This window comes from Amblyomma americanum, chromosome 5, assembly GCF_052857255.1.
Source record: "Amblyomma americanum isolate KBUSLIRL-KWMA chromosome 5, ASM5285725v1, whole genome shotgun sequence".
NCBI classification, from domain to species: Eukaryota; Metazoa; Arthropoda; class Arachnida; order Ixodida; family Ixodidae; genus Amblyomma; species Amblyomma americanum.
This window is the reverse complement of record NC_135501.1, coordinates 101,088,311-101,112,085: the sequence shown is the minus strand read 5'-3', so window position 1 is coordinate 101,112,085 and position 23,775 is coordinate 101,088,311.

The window sequence follows — 23,775 nt, the reverse complement described above, 5'->3', positions numbered from 1 at the left end:
TTCCGACATGCAAAATTGTGCCTACCCGGCACGGTGGCTCAGGGGTTAGGGCGCTCGGCTACAAATACGGAGCTCCCGGGTTCGAACCCTACCGCGGCGGCTGCGATTCGTTGGAAGCGAAACGCTAAGGCGCCCATGTGCTGTGCGACGTCAGTGCACGTTAAAAGATACTCATGTGGTCGAAATTATTCCGGAGCCCTCCACTACGGCACCTCTTGTTTCCATTCTTCTTTCACTTCCTCATTTACAGCCTCCATCACGGCGCGGTTCAGGTGTCCGCCGATATCTGAGACAGATACTGCGCCATTTCCTTTCCCCAACAACCAATTTTCATTTTTCATTTTTTCACTCTGCGTCTTTTGGGGCGCGATTAGTTTTACTTGGTATTAATTACCTTCGTGCTTCTTTCGAAAATGTCGTTTAAGTTTTTCAGTATAATTATCACACATATCAGGGCACGTGCTTAAATATCTTCTTAAATAGAGTGCCTCAAATAATAACTATTTCTGCCGGATTGTTTAGTATTTTGGTTGTCCTTTCTTTCCCCCACATCTATCCACATTGCCATGAACGTAAGGACGTTTAAAAAATTGCGCCCCCCCCCCCCCAACTAATGTCTCTACATAAACAGATGAGCATAGCATTAGGTATTTTACAGTCTATCAAGTCAAGCAAAGATTTGTGCCTGGAGCATCTGCGCACCGAAAAAAGTTACTTAGTGGCACAGTCAGAAAAGGCGGTTTACCAACGCCTATAAGTAATTAAGTTTCTGCTGGGTTTTCGAAGCAACGGCACGCAAACTAGTGCAAAAATTGCCAAATTGCTGTTTAAATGGGACTTTATTTTGTAAATAGCTCTTTGAAATGAATTAATGAATGAATGAATGAAAAAGTGAATGAATGAATGAATGAATGAATGAATGAATGAATGAATGAATGAATGAATGAATGAACTTTAACGTTTTCTATTAAACAAGATTAAAACGCAATTTTCTGGTTCCATTGCCCTAACGCGCATCGCATTGCGTAGCATGTTTGTTTCTGGGCAATTTTCTAAGACTGTTTTATGATTTTGAGTGGTACTTGTGAAATTGGGCATACATAGTGAGTGTGTGTTTGCCTTCTCATCGGGATCTCACATGTCAAACTCTTTATGGTACTAATTTTTATTCGTTTGTTGCGTAGTTTGATTGTAGTGCACATTGTTCTTTTGTGGCGTAGTTAAGTTGATGAATGAAGTCCGTGTATTCCATTACAATATTCACTTGCATTTTAACTATTGTACTCAGTAAGTAGGACAATGTATGTAGTCTGTTGCACATTTCATTTGTATTTGAATTATTGAAGTGCATATGAAGTCGCTGCTGCCAAAATGGTTCCCTGACCTAGTCAAGCTGTCCTCACAGCTTTTTGTCACGGAAGCCATCAACATTGTATCAATGTTGAAAATAAATTTTTTGATTTTTGATTTTTTAACTGCAACTGTGAGAGTACGCCTAAGATATATTCCACTTTCCACAGCAGGCTTTTCTTCGCTGCCAGCGCATTATTCGAATTTCGAACGAAATCCGGCTCTGGTCGCATTCCTTGCAGCTCTTTCTTTTGTCGAAAGTGACCAGTGGCGATGAAACTGCACGCACTTGTGTGAATTTGGAAGCCCAAGGTTGTTAACACATGCCTTGGGGCACATTGCGCATTTGTTCTCCAAAGCACTCAACATGGTTCAGGCACCGCTCTTTACTTTGCATGATGGCAGCTTGCTGACAACGCGGTGGTTTTTGTTTCTCCCAATGTCGAGGCTGTTGACTAAGGCAAATCCCGCGGCAGCAATTTTAAATTTCTTTGGTCGAAACAATGCTAAAGCTTTCACATTCCTTGCCGGGCGCGGCGACAAAATTATATTGCAACCGCGCTACTGTGGGACGCGCAATCGTAAGCGCGGCTAGCGCTCTCTCCAACTACGCTATATTGGTTTCTCCCGCGTGCGGTTTCAGAATTCCTGGCGCTGCAGAAGCAATGACATGCCGCCGACAATGCCATGTCGATGAAAACGTTCTTCTAGTTAAAAAAACCTCATTTTTTGAATTGCTAGCAGTTTGAGGTGAAACACTTTGTTTCCTCCAAATGTTTCAGGAAAGCAGGCCATTAATTTTAAAAATGGGCGTTTCTGAAGTAAAAATATGGCTTGTGATGCTTAAAATGCCAGTACTGGCGGAAACCAGGAAATAGGTGTATTATATTATGTTTATAATTATTTCAAAAAGACACCTGCAGCTGTAATGTATAAGGATTATTTCTTCATTTTTCATTTCACCTTCACATGACCCTGTGGCATTGACCATGGTTGTTCAGCGGCGTGGCCGTGGCTTTCTATCGTGCATGGGTGGCTGAATAGCCCATCCGACGGTTCAACGGTGCATACAGCGGATTTCAGTGACTAGGCCACTGGTTGCTTTTATCTGATGCTTCCTCCACGCTGATGTCAGTCCAGATGAAATGTAAAATTAATATACATTTCACATTGATCTTTAAAGAAAGCGACGAGTGGATTAAATCTCTGGTTTAAATTATGAATATTTTTCGGAATATTACTAGTAGCCGCAGTTATATTCTTTACATTTTGAAAACGCGGTTAGCTTTCACACTTTGGCTCAACAAATTTTGGCCATTTCTCGGGATTCCGAAAGTAGCGCATCCTCGTTGCACCCGCAATGTGGCGTCTGCCACTCAACATTTCTCAACGCTTCTCAACTCTTCTCAAACTTCCCAACGCTGCCGCAGCCGGAACAGTGCTCGCCTAGATAAAGAGGAGGAGGGAAAGGCAGGGATGTTAACCAGAAAGGGGTTCCGGTTGGCTACCCTGCACTGGGGAAGAGGGATTAGGGGACTAAAAGGAGGAAGAGAGAAGGAAAAAAAGGCATAACACACACACACACACAACGCTGTCACAATTCGTCACTCAATCCAGTCGCTCTCAAGTATGCAGAGGCGAACAGTGCAGCGCGGGTGGAAGAAAGACAGTCATGTGTCGAGCGTGCCGCAAAGTGACAATATCTGATGGACATCGATTTGCGCACACAGGAGGCACGCTTTTCGAAGTGCGCGAGAAATTACTAGATTTTCATGAGGTACAGCTCAGAGGGTAAGCTCGTTTTCGAAACAGTGAAAATATATCTTGCGGTTACTGATTGTCACTTGCAAATCTTTAATTGAAACCAGCTACTCCAAGCTGGTTAGCCAACCAGCTTGCTAGTTAACCAGCTGGCGAGTTATCACGACTGACCTTATTTTGACATGCGCCAACACTGGCATTACTTTGTAAAAAAAAACACATTTTTACATTAAAAAAGTGAATTGAAAAGATTAGTGGTTGGCTTTGCCGAAACACGTAGTACAACAAAGTATAAAAAACGGCTTTCCGTATGGAGTGGAGACAACTGCACCTATTTCTCTGGGACTAGTCTCCTTCACCATCTTCACTTTTTGAATTTTTATCTAAGATTGGCAGTCGTCAGGACCAGTTGTTAAAGCGAAAGTTTTACACGGTAGGTTGATAAGGCCGTGGCCGCAAAAACGTGTCCGCAGCAGTTGTGCGAACCCGCAGCGGTGGCTCAGTGCTTAGGGCGCTCTACTACTGATCCGCGGCGGCAGCCTTTTAATGGAGGAATAACGCTAAGGCGCCCAGAAGGCGAAATCGGATGAATAGTTAATTAATTAGAGCCAAAAATGTACAAAAAGTGGGCGTGGCTAAAGCAAAAGTGGCGCGAAATTTGAAAACGCCGGAAGTGTCGGAGCACTTGCCCGGAAGTGTAAGCGGAGCCAATGCGTGGCGCCAGATTTGAACACCCGAAATGAATAGGGTGATGAAACAAGGAAAAATGCGTGAAATGGAAATGCGCGGAACCCAATCAATTATTTAATGATCAATGCAAAGTGTTAAGCTTGAATCAAGGTGAATATTTCGTGAAATAATGGTAAATTAGGGGGGAATAGGGTTGCTTTAGGGTGAAATAAAAGGAATTGATTGTTTAACTGTGCGGCTCGGAGCGATATCACGCCAAACGTGAAGTGAGTATAGGGCCCCATCCGCTTCGACGCGTCGCTCCTACGCCTTTGCTGAAGTGACGTCACGATCCCGTGAGACACACGGAGCGACGGCGCACCCCAAAAAACAACTTGAAATGAGTGGCGGCCCCTTTCGCTTCGGCGGGCTGCTTGTACGCCAGTCACTCACTCGACGTTGCCGCGTGCAGATGCTGTGTTCGCGCGCTGACGCCGCGGTGCTTAATTGCGCGTTGTGTGGGCCTGTGGCATCATGTTTAAGCCGCCTGTGCAATGGAATAGTGCAGCTACAGAGTCCAGACCAAATCTATTACAGGCAAATGGAGGCAAAGAGAAGCAAAGAGAAGCCACGAGTGCCGAGGAGGTGTCAATGGGTTCGCATTACTCCAATGCGGGTTGTCGCAATTATTTAAAATTTTTATGTTTTTGTTTCCTCCTTTCGTGCAGCCTTCTACATTGAATGCCCTGTGTGATGCAACCTTTCTTCGTTGGAGGCCCCAGTGGTTCGTCTAGCCTCCCTAAAGGGTGGGCACGTGTTGGGCTGTATAATAAAGGTAGATTTATCGTGGCGTTTTCGTAAAAGTTGTTCTTTCGGCCAATTTCTTTGAATAATATGACCCTAAGCACAATGCCTAATTGTTACTTTCTACCCCTCCTGCTATCTAAATTATCGTCTTAGTTGTTATCACTGTGTAGTAATTACACCAGTCTGTGTCAAGACGGGCTTTCAGGTCACTCAATCCTTGCGGTGACCACAGGGACGCAGCTGTGTTCAAGGACAAAGCCCAACACGGCGATCTTTTCACTTCCCACAATTTCTTACTGCAGCTGGGACTCGTCGAAGGAAATCCCTTTCCTACTCATATAAAAACTGATGCAGCAATTTGTAATGCGTCCAATCGATCCCACAAGAGCATTCGAAGCAACACTCAGGCTCGTTTTCTTTGCCCGAGTATCGAGTATCACATGATTTGGGATGCAACAATGGCAGCCCAACATGCATCCTTTCCTAACAAGTGGTGGTTATTTTTTCTTTCTTGATTTCATTTTTCTCTACAGAGAAAGTAAACCAGGAGCTGGAGGCTGATGGCCGCTTGACAACGCCTCGTGCAATTATTTTTTGTGCTTTACGATTCTTTTTAATATTTGCATATTTTTTTAAAAAACAGAGAGAGGTGCGTCGCTGCTTTCTCAGCATGTTGATTGCACAGCAAATTGGAGAATTCAGGTAAAACGCGATTAGTTGACAAAAATTATTTAAGCTTTTTCGGTTAGGCTTTGGGGCTAAACGTTATACTGCAAAGTAGATGCCACTCCAAATCGAAGCCGACCCGGGTATAATTTTGTTTACTGGGCCATTGTGCTACGATGTAAGGAGGGTCAAAATGAAAAGTCGAAAGTGCGTTGAATTCACGGCCCCGCGTTGCACCAAAATAAAATAGAGTTGACCAAATTTATAATGTCCTAAATACAATCTATGATTGCGCATGTTATGATGTAGAAGAATTTAACGTTATTGTGGCGATAATACTGCGCGCTGCGCCGCCATTGTACATATACGTAATGTGCGAAGGGCAAACCAAGGAGCTTTCAAAGCGCACTTTTAAGGCTTTATGTTTTTTGCATTAAAATGCCGACTGAGGTAACTAAAATTTGAGCTTGGCTTCGATGTTAACGTTTTTCAGGCTTTAAATATAATGTTGTGCCTTAAAACTAAATATCAGGAAGCTGATTAGCCAACTTAAGTTATGAATCGACTTGCAAAAAGCCGTATCACGTGAATAACGTCCGTCTTCGTGTACAATTCGCATCTACAGACTATCACAACGTATGTGTTATGAGAAGTGAAACAGACTGTCTGAAGAACACAAAAGCACTACGTTTATTTTGAAGACTATCAGCTTAGATATTCTCGCTGCACGACAGCATCCGGCGGGATTCCACCAGCATAAGTGTTTGCCCTTCATTCCACTGTTTTTAAATGTACCTTTATCAAAATTGTAACACAACTGACACTATGTTCTCATCAAGACCACTATAACAATCGTTAATAATAATTGGTTTTGGGGGCACGGAAATGGCGCAGTATCTGTCTCATGTATCGTTGGACACCTGAACCGCGCCGTAAGGGAAGGGATAAAGGAGGGAGTGAAAGAAGAGAGGAAGAAAGAGGTGCCGTAGTGGAGGGCTCCGGAATAATTTCGACCACCTAGAGATTGCTGACATCGCTCAGCAATAACAATATTTTCCATATCATTTTTCATGTTTGCAATCAAAGATGCCATCTTACGCACACCTATCAGAAGCAGCCCCACCACTTTCCATCCTTGTCTGTGAATTAGCATTAGGAGGGTTCTGCGACTGCTTTGATGCGTGGGTCGAATGTTAAAGCTCACAGTCAGCTATCATCCTCTGTGTTTCATTGCGCTCGATGAGTACTTTCGCTATGCCACGACATTCAAAGCCCGCGGCTGTGGTTGGAGATGCCACTGAAATTTTAGGTCAATCTTAAATTATGTATTACTACACTAACGTCAGCTTTTTTCTATACGGTGGTCCACTTCGCGCATGCCTGGGAATAGTTTAGCAGCTCGATACCACCTGCTCATCACCTGTGTAGAGATGGTACCTTTTGTAATACGTTGCAATGAAAGAACACTCATGTCAATAAGCCGAGATTGAGCTAAACACGCGCGGTCAATTTAAGCTATACTTTCCTTCTTTTCATATATGGTGCGTTTTGGGGGCGATAACTGTTATTAATAGGAGCTAATTTGATTGTAATTACAACTACTGGTTCCTCTGATCTTCAGCAGATATTTTCGTCCTGCTACAGCTTGATACTAGTTATTTATCCCCAGAAAAAAATAAATATTGAAGCATTAAAAGTATGCTGATTTCAACGGTACCCGTTTCCACATTTGTCCGCTAAACGGCTTTCCAACTCATATCATCATTTCGGGAAGAAGGACCACAGGGGCTGCACGATACTTCGTCTGCCCTACATTCCACAGAGTGCAATCAACCGTCATTGCATATATACGGAGGAGACCGAAACATCGCTTCGTGCCGCGGCAGTCTGACAAAGGAGCTCATTCATCATTTTCGCACATAGCCGATATGGCTGCGAGCTTTCTGTCTATTCTTGCTTTTATTAAAATACATAATTTTTTTCTTTCACCCATCATGAACAACGATAGGAGAGCATGGGATTACGGAAATAAAATAAAAAAAAATAATATTGATCATAGACTCACACCTGTGCAGTGAAAGCTGAGAAAGAAAAAAAAAAGACCAGTGCAGGTGACGGATTTTCGCTGAACTGGAGCAGAGCCAAAATACCACGACTTCTGAACTACGAGGGTGACAAATGGTAGAATTATCACTGTGCAAAATCTCCGGCGCACAACGAGCTGTTTGGTCGCAATATAATCAGAAACAACAAGAACGCGGCTAGCAGCAAAAATGGGGGAAACGAGCTCATGTCAAGAGGCACTCCGCAGCGAATGAAAAATGTTTAAAAAGGCCGACGCTGAGCGCAAACACGAATCCCTGTAGATGGCACCACGACAAGCAGTGGAGCAAAGCTTTCTCTTCCGTCTTATGAAATTGAGGGAAAAAGGAAGATAAGTTTCCTGACTGAATTTGCTTAGCATTTTTTCCACTGCTCTTGACTTACAAAGCGTTTTCACTGGCGCGTTTTTTTTTTCTTTAGGAACCCGTTCTTTCTCTCTGTGGACAGTAGTTCAACGTCGCGATTAGAGCGTTCCCGATGTCGGCATCAAGCGTTGATAATGCAGCAAAGGAACCTGCTTGACCACAAAAAAAAAACGTAACAAATCTTCTTGAATGAAGTCTGCCGCCCGTGAACCTTTTTTTGGCACTCTAAATATAGTTTGCCAGATGATTCAAAGTGCAGGAGTCTGAAGGTGGACGAAATTCTCTCTACTTACATATCCTAAAATGTAAATGTTAACATGAATTCCCTAATCAAGTCATAGAACATGGAAGAGGCGTTTGAGAACACTGCACTTTTCATGACGTTTCGGTTGGAAACCGGCCTTCGTATGAAGAAACTGAGCTGCGGGCAGTCTCTTAAAGATATATAACGACGTTATCACTATCTGCACCATTGACGATGAATATAAAAAAATCTGAAACGGGGCGAAATCATGCAATTGCAACCGCGCTAAAGTTATCTATCGGGGGTTATTATAATACCAAGAGAACATAGGCACGTGTCTAACTTACAAGGCGCAGAATAATGCGGAGCGCACACGTGCAAACAGGGTGCGGTGTAGAAAAAAATAAAAAATTAAAGGACATGATGCAAAGCTTCCCATCGTGTTCTTTTTTTTTCGTGCGTAACTTTCTACACATGAATAGTATTTTTATATATACATGTTTGTTTTTCTCCAATAACAGATTTCTCTTCTACTCTGTTGTTTTCTTTCATATCATGTCACTATAGCCTTTGCACCGCAAACTACCACAAAAACACTAGGGATCAACTCTCCCCCCACCCCGTCCCTCCCGAAACAAAAAAGGAATCCTTCAGCGAAGGTCATCACTGCACTGTGAAATAGCGCTACGGGTAGACGCGGTAAAACCTACACACTGTGGCGCCCTCTCTCGAACTTAGTTCGAGTGTCCCGCGAGAGCTGCGCGCGCAGGCACGCCCTCGTGTCATACAAAACACTTCTAGCACGGTGCCTTTGATTAAAATAGATAGCAGAATGAATTAAAAAATCACCCCTTGATGATACCCCACTGAAATGAAAAGAATTAAATAAACTTTGTGCGTACATATGCAATCCAGGGAACGGATAACTGGTTGTCTGTTAGGGAGAAAAAGCGGTTTCTAGAGGAAAGCAAACATATCCGGGGCTGCTGCACAGTCATTTGGGAAGATAACTGAACGGCGCCTGTGGTGTTGGGCTTGACGCAGCTGACCCATGGAAAGGCTAATTCAATCGAGAACCTTTGCCCCGCGCAGATGAAAGGAAGCTGATTATCTATAAATTTATTATGGTTGCGAGGGAGGAAAGATTTTCTGCGTTCATATCCAGTCTGCGGAAAACGCCTTCACAGAAAAGGAGACACAGCACACGAGACCGGTTATCAGAGCTGTGGCATGTCGTTAACAATTCACGCTGGATACTAAAACTATTCATAAAATAGAAAAACACTTTATCTAACAAGTTTTACCTAACTAAAGTTTCCTTCCGGGAAACTTTTGCAGCTTTTCTTAACGACTGCAGCCTATTCTTCTCCTACGCATAAGGACACGTTCCTTCACTCAAGTTATTGTAAAGTCATCAAGCTAAAAGAACGCTAATTATCATGGTTAATGCCATAAACACGAAAGGAACAACGGCATAATTGTTACGTATTGATTTGGAATTGCAAGCGTACATTGGGAAGAGAAGGAATTTTTTAGCTGCTGAGCGAGTCGAAGGCGAACAGTTATCGTTAATGGATTTGAGGCTACTTGCGCCTTTTGTTGCCAGCGCCCCTTCTAGCTCTCAAGGTACCTAAAGCGGTAACAAGTCGGAGCACTCCTTGGGTGCCAGTTCTAGAAAAGCCCCACTTGCGTACCTCTAATATTCCCCAGTAGTGCGTATCGGCGAGAAAATGCTAGCGCAAAGGTGTCTATGAAATCTCGATCCCTAAAAGTGCCCAAAAAGTTCTGCTTCTGAGTCAATAGCTTTTTGTGCTTATTTTGAATGGCCACGTTTTGTGATACAACTTGCAGTGATTTCCACCGATGCCCTTGATGAACGGTGTACAATAGTTTTAGAGCATTCAAAATGAAAACCCGTGCCAGCAGCGCTCTTTCAAAGCACGGCTTTTTAACAATGCGGTGATAAACGATTTTGTTATTTCTTCTTGCAGCGTTCATGGTACAGCCTATATAGATAAAGTATTAAAACTTGCCTTCTAAAGATTAATATCTGCCGAGATTTTTTTTGTTTGCTAAATTTATCGCCAACATCAAGAGCAGCCTAAGAACTTCCGCTGCAGGACAAAGGGCCTGCGCCATGTCCTGTGCCACCCGTGGTCATCATCCCCTCAAACTTCTTTATCTCATTCGGAGACCTAACTTTCTGCCACCACATGCTACACATGCGTTCTCTTTGAGTCCAGTCTGTTACGCATAATGGCCATTGGTTATCTTTCCTTCGCATTACATGTCCTGTCCAAACCCATTTCTTCTTCCCTATTTCGACTAAGACATCATTAGCCCGCCTTTGTTCGGTGACCCACTCTGCGAAGAGAACAAATGATGGTCATTGAAACTAAGGCAAATCTTGTCATAAGCTTAACTTCTAAGAGTTTTCCGCTCTATAATATGCTAAATAGTTGTTAGGTTCTGAGCTGGCAGGTTTCATTTTCAGACATTTGACTGTGAAATTGAATTTCTGTGCTTATAAAAGACATTCGGCCTTCGTCTGGCTTTCGCGCCATTAGTGCCGATCCGACAAGAGGAAAAGTTTGGTAAAATGTGACTGCAGGAGCGTGACTCGCTGTCTTCCTGTTTATAGTGGGATCTCAGCATCCTATGTTCTATGAACTATGTAGTTGAGTGCTAACATACATTTCCTGCACTTAAATCACGTTTTCAAACAATTCTCTTCCTGATGTTTCCCGACGGCATTCAAATGAGTCGAAACACCACTGTGGGGAGAGCCAGCAAGATATTTATGTTCGTTACTGTATATAGGGTAGGACTATTTGGAATGGTCCCGCAGTTTGAACGCTCGGCCAACAATCATTCAACTTTGGCTACGGGGTGACGTCGGACATATACTGATGTCCCTTTTTCGGTTGACTACGCTGGTCGCGGCTGGAACGGGACTGAGTCATTTAGTTACTTAGAGAGGTGTTTGTCCTGCAGTGGGCGTAGTCAGGCTGATGAAGGTGGGCATTATTATTATTATTATTATTATTATTATTATTATTATTATTATTATTATTATTATTATTATTATTATTATTATTATTATTATTATTATTATTATTATTATTATTATTATTGTTATATTATTATTAAGTAGATTGTTTGATCTTGGCTGTTCGCAGGAGCATGGACAAATATTCCCCAATGATCACATGATGTTCGCAGTGGCCCTGACAACTAGAGATGTTAAGAAGAGTTCGAGTTTTTGATGACTTCGACATACAGGTGCTGAGTGCAAATGCAAGGGATATAATTCATGCGAAAAATTTTACGGTGCGATCGCCTCCGGTCAGAGCTGCCTTTGATTTCAGTAAGGCCGACTTTGATTGCTTCCTTACTAACAGCCCTGCCAATAGTAGACTGGCATAAATGGAGAAAAAGAGCTGTGTATGCGACCTAGGTCTGCCGAACAGAGAGGTGCATGTTTGCGATCATTTTGGAATAGCTGAATGGCACCGTTGCGATCGTACGTCGTGAACCGCTAGGACATGGTCACTGTAGTCTCCGATTGAGCAGCATCCGTTTACTCAAAGAAACTAATATATAGGAAGCCGTTGTCAGCCGATGCTTTCAACAACCGTCTTACCATCCTTAATCGCCTTACTCCTACAAGCAGACTTCGGATAAGATTTTTTTCTCGAAATAAATAAAAGCGTCTCGATAAACGATCTTGCAACCTGCCGACGTGACAATAGAATGAGGTTAGGACTTGATTGATGCATGACGCGGCTTGACGAGCACAGTTGAGTACGTGTGCGTGCAGTTCATGTATGCATGTATTTAGGCATGCACTTGTGCACGACGGCGGGTCGATGAAGAGTGGGACCCAAATGCCATGTAGTCGTTCTAGGATGACGAAAATTCAGGACCCTTCAGCACAAGCCTCTACATGCACGGCGTGACATGTGTTTTGTGGCCCGAAATAATGTATTCTTAATACAGTGGTGACGCCATCCCGCACTGCCATTTTACTTGATGTACAGTTTTCGTAAAGCTGGAAGCCGAGAGAAGTTTAGAGCCCAAAGCCGCCCTCTGTGGCTGGTTGTGCATCACCAGCTTTCCGAATCGCTTGAAGGAGAATGGGCTCCTGTCCTCAACCCTCTAAAATTTAGGACTGCCAAGGATCACAAAAGGGGCTTACTGCATGCCATAGCACGAAACTTATCGGTTATTTAGTTTGGGTGAACGGTCTACTTTCAGCGTCAAATTAAATGCGTATTGGATAACTGCAATACGAACACAAGAGCACAAAAAATTCTGTTGATAGAAAAGTAATGCGACACAGGAAGATAGACCTGTTGCATACGTTTTGCTTGAGGACTGCCATCGAAGTGAAAATCAAGCTCCCTAGCATATAGCCTTCCTCAAGTGCAATGTTCTTGTATTGCTGACCTCATGTGAATTCTCTTGTTCGCTTTTCATTTGACACAGACAGTATCAAATTTGTGCTTTAGCAGATCACCTTACCTTTTCTTTTTATTTTCAGCTAAGTTATTTTTATTTACTCATGGTTTATTATTTATTTTAAATTCGTTTAATCCTCTTGCGCCTTAGACGGTTCGGGCTGGGCAATGCTTATCTTCATTTTTTGTCTTCGCTGCCTATCACCTAATCAAATTACATGAAAACGATACTGCGTTTTATAGCGCGGCTGTTAGTTCCGGTTGTTGGCTTGAGCTGCGTCCGATGACTGTGTAACACATTACATGATTTTATCATGGTCATGTACCATGACGTGGGTGGCATCGTCGTCCCACAACAGGCTACGTAGCATCGCCGCGAGTAAAGAGCCTTTCTGAGCGCTGCGCACGGGCGCTGGTGAAGTCTCTCCATCTGTGTTGTTTCTGTTCAAGCCTATCATGTAACCAGCGCCCAACATGACCATCGCTGATCATATGGCATTGATCTAGCATAGCGAGTATGCGGCTCTCCAGTGCACCGCCCAGTCTCTGATCACGTGACTACTCGACGCTTTTCATTGATTGAACTATAGCTCCTCAATATAGTTAGTTGGTTGGATGAAATAAGTCAGAATAGGCTTAAAGTGGGCTCTGGCGGGGCGACACGACACGATAACGCCACGCATGTCGCGCCGCAAAAGCATGAAGCATTTGCGCACGTCAAGCGCATTACTGAAACGGAGGCAACATAGTGTCATGTGTTTTTTTCTTGGTTATATGCCACGAAAAATAATAGTAGCTGCCTAGTTGTCAAAAATACCTACAAACAGCTCTCTATATAAAACATGCGCACAAGAACCTCCTCGGTCTGAACGAAAAAAATTGCAGAACTCTCCTTACCCGGAAAGAAGTTAATGACCCGTCCGAAGAGAGGAACGGAAACTGGAACATCGCCAGACTTCGAAGAGTCGCAGGCGGGAGGATGGTCTTGGTTGTTTGCTTGTGCACCATTTTTCTTTCAGCTCATAGACACGAATGAAACTGAGCCAAGTTGTCTCTTCTCGCACTAGGAAGTAAGTCAGCAGCAATAACAAATTTCTGCTGCTTATTTGAGCTCAACTCTCGCTTCATTACCTCTGCACTGAAAATGGAGTCACTGAGGGCAAGAAGACACCATAAACACCAGGCGGTGTGTGCGAAAAACCTGCCACTTCGCTGCTCATAGCAGTGAAACAAAAAACTCAGGTAAACGTTATGTAAGGAAAAGAGGCGAGGAAATCACGAATTTCATTTATTCTAAAGTTCAGCAGGAAAATGTTAGGAGAGAAGTGGAGTTTCCAGGGATCGCATGTTCCCAGTACTCTAGCCCCCTGGCAGCTGCTGTTTGTTTAATTGTTTTCTGTTTTTGTCGTATCTAGTATTTTGCTTTATTCGCCTCAGTGCCTGGCCGAAGACTCCTGAAGAGGGGCAAACACTATCGTTGCACAAGTGAACAATATATATTCTTGTACAAAAGGAGCACAGATTTTTCATTTGAAAACAGCTGACTGTATGTAAGTGTGGTCAGTATAGTTATATTCTACTCTATGCTGGAATTATGGCCGCTATAAAGTGAAGTTAAACATAAAAATAAAACAAATTTAAGCGACGCGCTTTTATTTGGTTTTGTACTTAGGACAATAATGTGAAGATGAAACCCATCACCATCGAAATTGTCACCTGCAGTTAAAAATTCTGAATTCACAATCTAATTGAATGCACAGATAAAATCGGCCGGGATCGAATGCGGGAACTTCGGCTCCGCAGCCGATTAGAAAACATAAGAGAATATTTTTCAGGTACCGAAGGCGCAACAGACTCCTGTAAAGCACCTTTGATTTCGGTTTCCATCATGACAAGAAAGAAAAAAAAACATCCCGCGCAATAAGCACGGCGGGCTTATGCTCGCTGTGTGAAACGAAGGATATTTTTTTGGCAGGACTCGTAAATTGCTCTTATTTATTGTTTTAATCGGCGTAAAAGAGAACCGTACTGCGCGTAATTTTTCGCAAGTATTTACGTTGTTTCAAACGGAGCGCGTTGTAAGCAGGATGCTGTTTCAGGAAAGCACAACATCCCAGTAGATCCTCATCGACCGCATTCGGCTGAAACGTCCGGTTGATTTAAGCATAAAATGCTTCCACCGCCCCAATCTTTGCGGGGGTGTGCGCCGTTTCGGTGCTGCTGCGAACCATCACGCTTCCCTGAGAGCTTTCATTTAACATTTGTTGTGGCCATTCTTTTCGATCGCTCTCTCACGCCATTCCCGGAGTTTCGCACAGAGGATTGCAGAATGTCCTAGTCAAAAAAATTATTTTAATGATTGGCATTGGTGCACCTTTCCTTGTTGCGGAAAGGGAAGCCGCGGTGCGGTAAGTGCGGAATATCTCGTGTGTTTCTCCATGATATCACCTCCTTTTGGAATTAGAGCCCAGGTACTCATTTTATTGGATTCATTATATACTGTGTGCGTTACTCAATATAGCTTTCAAGAAAAAGTACGCATGCCAAAACAGCACAGATATGGGGTCAGATGTTTATCCGGAAGCTTTAAATATCCATGTTTGTTTTGTTTATTTTGCTAATGTGCAGCAATATCCTCCCTCAGTGCCTTGCGGAAGTAATCGCAAAGCGCCAGTGGAGAGGGTGTCACAGTACGATCCGGATTTCACGGCCTCTGGATTTCGCGTTCGAGAATGAAGTATTTAACCCATTGTCAACAAGTTATGCAAAGTGGCATTAGCAGAAAAAAATACTTAATGACACAGGTTTTATGTGTATTTGTTAGTAGCTTCTTTTTATAAAAATTTGCTTGTCTGAACTGTACTGTACAGTCCACGCCGATATTTTACCCAACACGCTTGTACACCCCGGACTTTTATTTTCAACAATTTTCCTGATTGTACCCTTCGCGGAGTGCGCCCATTATTTTCACAGTGATTTTTGGTACTCGAACAGTTCGCTATTTTTCTTTCAGACCACCATGCACACTTGGGCATTCACTCCACAGCTGAAATATAGTCAAACATTATCAGGCAGCACTTCCAGTTCAGTATGATTGGCACCGGAACACTCGTGAGGCACTTTCCCCACGACAAATCTGGCAGCGTTAACCGTCACGAACAGTTTCGCGTTCCATCACGAATGAAACGAATGCTGCCCAGGCAGTCTGGAACTGGTCGGTTTTCTGGACAATAACCACCCTGCTTTGCGTGGCCAAGTGGTCCTTGGAATTGACGCGCTCATACTGTTGTGGAGGACGCTGTCACAAGTTTCGAAGTCTGTGAGTTCATTACCCGAACGACAGTGGAAGCGCGGCGTGTTTTCAAGGACGTTTGGTGAACTAGGAAATTGTATTGAGAGAAATAGTTCGGTTGCCACTAGCCAACATAGAAACTTTTTAAACAATATATGGAGCATAGCTATCCTCGAATCTCTGAACCAATAAAAACAGCAGGACTGTTCGAATTTTTCACATTTCTCAAAAAAGAAGACGATTTCAAACGATTTAAACAAAACGATTACAATTGTCTCGTAAGTATGGCAAGAAAAAGCAGTCTTCCACAACAACCCGCCCATAAAGAAAACAATATATTGATGATAGCCTAGCTTTGTTAGGCCAGGATATACGTAGCGTAAGCGCGGCGACATCTGGTTCGGAAGAGTTAATATATGAAAGGCCCGCATTCACTACATGTGCCTTTATTGGCGGTTAAACCTCGAGGCTTAGTGGCGGAGCGACAGTCTGGCGGAGCGGCAGCGCCTCCGCCTCAAACCCCGAAGTCCCTGGTTCGATTCCCAGCCTCGACACAGGGTTTTTTTTTCAGTGAGTGTACGGGGGGTTGACGACGTGGTTGGCCACGTGGTCGGTCACGTGGTGCGGAGCAGCTTCCGGTGGCGCCGTGGCTGGTCACGTGCTTAGTCACGTGGTGCACCGTGTGACGTCACTGCTCCTCGAGCATGCCCAGCACGGATCTCCAGGAGCCACGCGAAACTGCTCAACCTCAGTCAGTGTAGCTCAGCCTGCAAAATGTCCGCGCTTTAGTATTGCTAAGCACGTAATACTGTGGAAAAGCACAGTTGCTTGCATGTGGACAACAATGCCACGCACATGAAAGCGCCATTGAGGTATTCACTGATCCGGGAGCCAGTTATGCGCTTCTTCAACTTTTACATCGTCAATGCCAATTTATCTCATGTACACCGGCGGCCTAATCCACAATGACGCTTTTCTAGAATAAATCTTATCAACGCCAATGCGTATAGCTCTATCCTCAGGGTCAGCTTTCTGTGGCTATGCAGTGCAAGCTACGAGCGCGCGCTTCTAGCTTAAACGCCTGTCTCCCTCGTGAGCACGATATAAGAGAGATTGTTAAAGCCTTGCGCCTCGCCCTCGTAGCTTGCACTTCATAGCCACAGAAAGCTGTCCCCTAGTATAGTGCCGTGTTTCTGCCGCAGCGTTGTCCACGCCAACACATGCAGTGCACGTCTCTCGGTCTCTGTGTGGCACCTAGCTCAATGCGTGACTATTAGTTTAATAATAGTATTGTTTTTTGGAGAAGACTATGTGCAGTGCACAGCGCGAGAGGGTGTTGCAGTTAAACACGAGGCGTGTTCGGCTGCTGCGATAGCGTAGTGCTTTCACACAGGGTCCAGCAAAGGTGATCTCTCCGCGCCGCAAGAGGTTCGAACCCCAGTCGCGGGTATTTATTTGATCATACCCAGCAATTCTGGACAAAAGAATTTTCGAGCGGGAAACTGTTTCTGAACGCAAATTTTATCATATAATGTAAGATTTCACAATTTACAATCAATATATTCGCACATCAACAGAGGGCAGCTTTGTATTCCTTTTTGTTAAAGTTTTTCCAATTCTCATAAGCGTTCCCATTGCTTTTCTATAACTGTCTTAACTATTCGATGCGATTGCTGTAAACACTTTAGAAGAAAGATTTTACTACGTACCAGAATAATGGAACGTTACCTTCAATATTTCCATAACAGTGTCATACAATTTTAACAATTTTCAAAATTTTCGCCCAAAAAAGCAGGACTTGTTCTTTTCATTTGCTTTTTTCACATAGAACGAACCCAAAAACGTCGCAAATCCACTTGGAAAATACCACAAAGATCGAAAGCCGTTGCTCATAGTTTATCCACTGGAACAGTGCTTTTGAATTAAAAAGCTGCTCGTTTCGAAGCTGTATGACACACGTCCGCTATATATTAGCATGCTCAGGCGGATATGCTTACAGCGACGTGCCATTTTGAAAGACCGCTGCGCAGGCTTAATAGGTTTATAGTGGAGGGCCGATAACACTTCATGCAGGGTTTGTCGTGGAGAGGTGCAAACACTTCATGCAGTTTCCTCGTCATTATCGACCTCTTATTCCTGCCGACATACTATGGCCATACATCCCCTTGTACACATTAGCCAAGTCTGCTCAAGCGTTGTTCCTTGTATCACTGGCATGCTCTCCTTTATAAGGAGAGCGACCCCTAACCTTGATGTATGTAAAAGCCTCCGATGCCACGTGGCGAGATCTGGGATCATCGTGCACGACGGGACGCGCTAGGTCAACTTTGCTACCCTCTCGGTTTTACTGTTGAATTTGAGCTACTTTAGTACTTCATTTGTATGCACGACATAAGTTGTTTATTAAAGTACCTGTGTAGCGTGGTCTTGGCAGTCATCCTGGTGTACTCGCTTAACGCCAAGCAGTGAACTAATTTTCCAGCTCATTCTTCCACCAATTCTAGTTGGCCCGTTCAGATCTACTCAGCCAGCAGCCATTTCTTATGCTGGTGTTCGTTTCGTGACGCCTGCTCGCTAACCTTCTCACCCATTTTGCTTATTGTTTTAGGGCTGATACAGCACCTGAGCAACTCCATATCTTACAGAGCGGTATGCTTCGGCAAACTATCACAATGAGGTTGTGTATGAACAGTCGGGGACAGAAGTCTCTGGGGCACCTGTTTCGCAAACGAAGCCCTCACCTCTGCTATTTTCGGCAGGTGGAAACAACAGTTGTGGATGTGAAAGCAAAAAATTTTGTTCTTTCACCTCCACAAGTATGGTCTTCAGCCGGAAGTTTAATGACAGAGATGTGGGCGTTGTTTACGGAACGCGCGGTTCAGAGATTTTTATTCCCGACTGAACATGCTTTGCAAACATGGTCTCGACTGCAGTAGGCAGTGTGCATGGGATTAGAACATCATGCGGCTTATTGCGTGTTTAGTTTGGTCCCATCACTCTAGGATCGATATCCCAGTAGTTTATTAGAATATTTTACCTGTGCTCAATAATGTATTTAAGAGCTAATACAAGCCTATAGAGTTAATCGACCAAAGCTTTTTATGGCCGTCGCCTAGAACCTGGATGCGAATAAACAAGCACTACCCAGCAGTAGGGACTGGGAAAAACTATTTGTTCGGTCAAGCAAGAAAAAGCAGTGGCAGAAAAATTGAAATTGCCGGTTTCTTATGATACCCTCCGTGGTGGCTCAGTGGTTAGAGAGCTCCGCTACTGATCCGGAGTTCCCGAGTTCGAACCCGAACACGGCGGCTGCGTTTCGATGGAGGCGAAACGATAAGGTGCCCGTGTGATGTGCGATGTCATTGCACATTAAAGATCCGCAGGTGGTCGAAATTATTCGGAGCCCTCCGCTAGGGCACCTTTTTCTTCCTTTCTTTCACTCCTTCCTTTAACCCTTCCCTTCTGGCGCGGTTAAGGTGTCCACCTATATGTGAGACAGATACTGCGCCATTTTCTTTTCCCAAAAACCAATTTCTATTTTATTACATCGTATAATTTACACCTGGACATCTTCTCCCCTCCCACATCAAAAGTTCACCCATTATCAGCCCCACCTGGACCAGGAGACCAGAAGTATTAGCCTCATGAAGGCACTGCTCACACCTCTTCATCTGGCTGAGGCCCAGATGGGCAAACTGAAGAAATACAGAAGCGCTCCAACTGTGCGCTCACATGTACTGTAGTGCCGCAAGAAAATTTAATGTTCAGATTATTCGGTTTTATAATTTACATAAAAATGTTTGAAATGCCGCTTGAATTATTCTCTTTGAAGAGCCCTTTAATCATTCGCAAATCTGCAGAGAAGAATGCGCAAAGCTCTCCAGCATAGCGGAACTCAATTAGTTTTTGAGAAGAAGGCATGATTTCTGCATGAAGTAGGCTCAGAGAACACTTCATCACTGAAAAAAAACCGCTCGTCCAGCATTACAAACTGCGCCTGCGAAGTTTGGCCTGAGTAATACAGTCGTTGTGTCGTTGAAGTTCGATGTGGTGCGCAAACCATCACCTATAAAATTCACGACAGTCGTACCGATGTTCAAGACAACCAATCTGGAGAGCATTGCGCATTGATATCATTACGTGAATAACGTAATCTCTTACTTATCGAGACGTTTCTGCAAGAACTGTCCGTTCCTCAATCTCCAAACTGCTCAATAAACCCTGGCAGTTGAAGCAGACTGAAGAACACTAGTTAATTTCCGCTGAATGTCTCTAGTTTTGTGGAACTACAAACTGATAGGAACTATATAAAAATATGGTACCAGCAGTGCATTTCCTCTAGAGTTCTCGAGTCAGATCTGTAAAACGCTTCCTTCATTTGGTGCTGGGGAATCAATCCTGGACCTGACTGCTACAGAGTGAACACCACCGTTATTTTAAATTCAACATCAATTTCATAGAAATAAACGAGTGGTGCGAACTTTTGTCGATGTAGAAAAACGTCTCCATCCCAGTGTTCGATATTTAACTCAATATTTCGAAAACCGCCTGAATCCTCCTAGAAAGGGTGCAACAAGCAACCTTTTGCTGGATTAAGGTGATTCCGAGCAGTACGCAACTAATAATAACACAAGTGCAGGGTGCGTAGGATTGTAGCGGTGAACTTTCAGTCGATATTTAGGCGCTATACTCGACAGCCACTTTAAAGTTCATCAGCGCTTTAAAATTATTCTACAGAATTATTATTATTACATGACTTTATTTTAAGAGCTTCAAGAGAGAGTTTGTTGCCGTCTAAGCCGATGGATTTTATAGGAGGATGGACCTTATATAGGTGATAGAGCTAAAGAATTACACATTATTTCTATAAAATAAATATTCAGCTCTTTATTTGTAATTGTATTGTGGCCAAATTATGTCATGAAATTAAAGTCCGTAAACTTTGAAGCTGATCGTAGCTTTTATATTTTCTTAATGTGCAAAGTGGTTTCAAATACCGAACGTGAAATATACGCACTTCGAAGCTCGACGAGTTGGCTCTCCCGCAGTGCATACTTAGATGGCGTAGCTCGCATTCCTCATTCATGAAATAAAGACGCAGTTTCTGTATCTGATGATCCAGTAGAAATTAACTTGATTTCAACGATGATACCACGCGCAGCGACGTCATTTGATAACTATAGAATGCGGGAAAGCAAACTCAACGATCTTTAAAAAGCGCATTTTTAACGTTCGATATCCTGAACCACAGTGCCGAACAAGGACATTTTAAAACTGTGTTCACCTTGAGTGCTGACGGCCGTCAATTCCGCAATATATTGTGCAGTATATGTGCAAATACCGCATTAAAGTGTCCCTTACATTTCATGAAAAAAAATCTAACGACAAAAAGTTACTCTGTAAATGATTGACTTTAAGTATAGTGTCTTCTGCGTAAATACATTTTGCGAACCATTGTGGTCCAACTGTCCAATGATTAACAGATTGCACCCGGGTGAGGTTTCGCGAAGCCGTATGTTATATGCCATATATTATATTCAAATTTTTTCCTTCCTAGACAGGGATGACTTCTGATGTCTTGCATATTTCAATGTGCGAGAAACTGAGTCGAACTTCACTAACCTTTGTTTCATACAATCACACTTTAATAGGACTTCAAAAGGAAGTATTTTGGTCTCGCTCCTGAAAGTTGAAGGGGGTTTTATTATAAGTATGTTCCTTAGGCCGACATATCGGTCCTTTCGGCGGAGCATTTTTCTTGGGAAGGTCATTGTTTTGAAACAGGTATATTATAACTCGAGTTGTATAAGCATAACTTTTTTCACTCATTGATTTTAGATATTTAGAATCATTTCGCTAAGTCCTGGAGATGTAATTGTTTCGCAGAAATTGCGTTAGTTCAAAGACAGTGTCTCCTAAGCTAGCGCACGCCTTTGCCGAATAAACATGCCGAAAGCCAGCAGTCCTCGTAACCAATCAGCGAAGGAGATTTTTTTTTTCATTTCGTGGTGTTTGAATGGATGATCAATAGGGTAACTATTTTAATCATAATCGATTAGAAAGCACAAGCAAAAACAGCCACACGCCACAGGTGGGATCCGAACCCACGACCTCCAAATTTCGCTTCCGCTGCTGTACCAAATGCGCTATGGCGACGGCTGTTCAATCTCCTGCTTCTTTGAGAGTGTTCGCCAGCGCCACCCTCGTCCATAGCGGAGGACGTAGCAGACAGTGTATTACCGCGAGCCCCACGTAGGGACCTAATGGAATGGTGAGCGCAGAAGCTGTGCCAGAGCCCTCTTATGCTACCTACTGCACCACGACTGGCAGAATCGAGGCCCTCGTTAGCCATTTAGCAGACAAGGTAAAGGAAAAGAGGGACTCGTTACGACATACATAACGGAAGCCAACAGTCACCGAAACCAAGAAGCATACTGAATGTTTTTTTTTATTTATGGAGTTTCATTAAGAGACTGATAGACCAATTATTTTAAACATAATTGTTCGGAAATGTAGAGGAAAGCCAACCACATGCCACTGGTGGGACCCTATCCCACGATTTCCAAATTTCCTGTCCGGTGTTCATCATACAGCGAAGCACGCAGGATCACACGGCGACTTTGCAGCTGTTCATCAGCACGTGTGACGCCATAGATTGACACTCATTTTGAAAATACAAAGTGGTCGGCTGCTTCAAGATAGCCAGGTAAAATGAGGGAAAAAGAGAACTATAAATGCTGTATAAATGTATGTAATAATGTTGTGTGTGTAATATTTTACCTTGTATGTCATAATATTCACATGACTGCGCACTCTACGTTGATAGATTGACACGCATTTTGACAATACAAAGTGGTCGGCTGCTTCAAGATAGCCAGGTAAAATGAGGGAAAAAGAGAGCTATAAATGCTGTATAAATGTATGTAATAATGTTGTGCGTGTAATATTTTTACCTTGTATGTCATAATATTCACATGACTGCGCACTCTATGTTGTTATTGATCTCGGTGAAGAAATTGTTTCATTCGATTTTGTTCGGCACAGATAAATGAAAAATGACCTTTAGGCATCTGAATCAAGTTCTCTCAACAAAGCAACGCAGCCTGCTTTTACATGGACAGTACAGAAAGTCAGGACGGAACTTCGTTGGGGAATAGAAGTTTAATTTTTGAAATATTTAGTAGTGTGGCTCATAAGGTTGTAGTATAATTAAGAGGATATACAAAGCGGCCTCAGTTCCAAATCTGCAACCAGAAATCTAGCAATTTGAATCAAGCACAAAAATATGTAACAACGCTTGTTTATTCAAATGCTTGTTGACAGGCAAGGAAATATATCCTAAGCACCATTCCATTTTTTTTCCTAGGGACATGTAGCCTGTGCTGTTTATGCGCCAGCGCCTCCCAAAAATATACTTACGTAGCTGCTTGAGTAATTAAGTTCACAACCTCTCCTTCATAGTGTCCTCTCTGTCGGGCATTTATCGGAATGTTTGAGGTCTCAGTTTTATGGCTTTATGCGCTAACGCGTGTCGGCGGGATAATCTTTTGTTTCCTGCGCTTTCTTCAAGTGCAAAAAAAAAATAGCAGACCACATAGTTCGTTCTCGCATGAGCTCCCGAGTTTTGTGCTTCTGTTGGCGGAAATTCACCACTGGGCGGATAGAAGACCTACTCACAAGATCAGCAAAAGTGACTTTCACCTAACCGCTACAGTTTTTGGGGACAAACACGGGATTTTCGGACACTTTTCTACCGTTACAAGCACAGGAACGCGCGGGAAGGAGCTAAGCCTGACCAGGAGTACGATTCCCAAGGGGCTGCCTGCGGCGCAGTGCTAGGCGTAACGGCCGCCGCCTGCATGGCCAACCATGGCTACGCCGTTATGGGCGAAGATATCAGCCCAGAAGAATACAACAGTCAAGCTATGTGGACGCGAATGCTAGAACACCAAAGAAGAGCCCGGCAGAAGCATAAGACGCCGGGAAACGCAGCCCACCAGACGCATACGACGGCGGCAAACGCTACGAACATCGACTGCGATGCGGACGCGGCTGTCT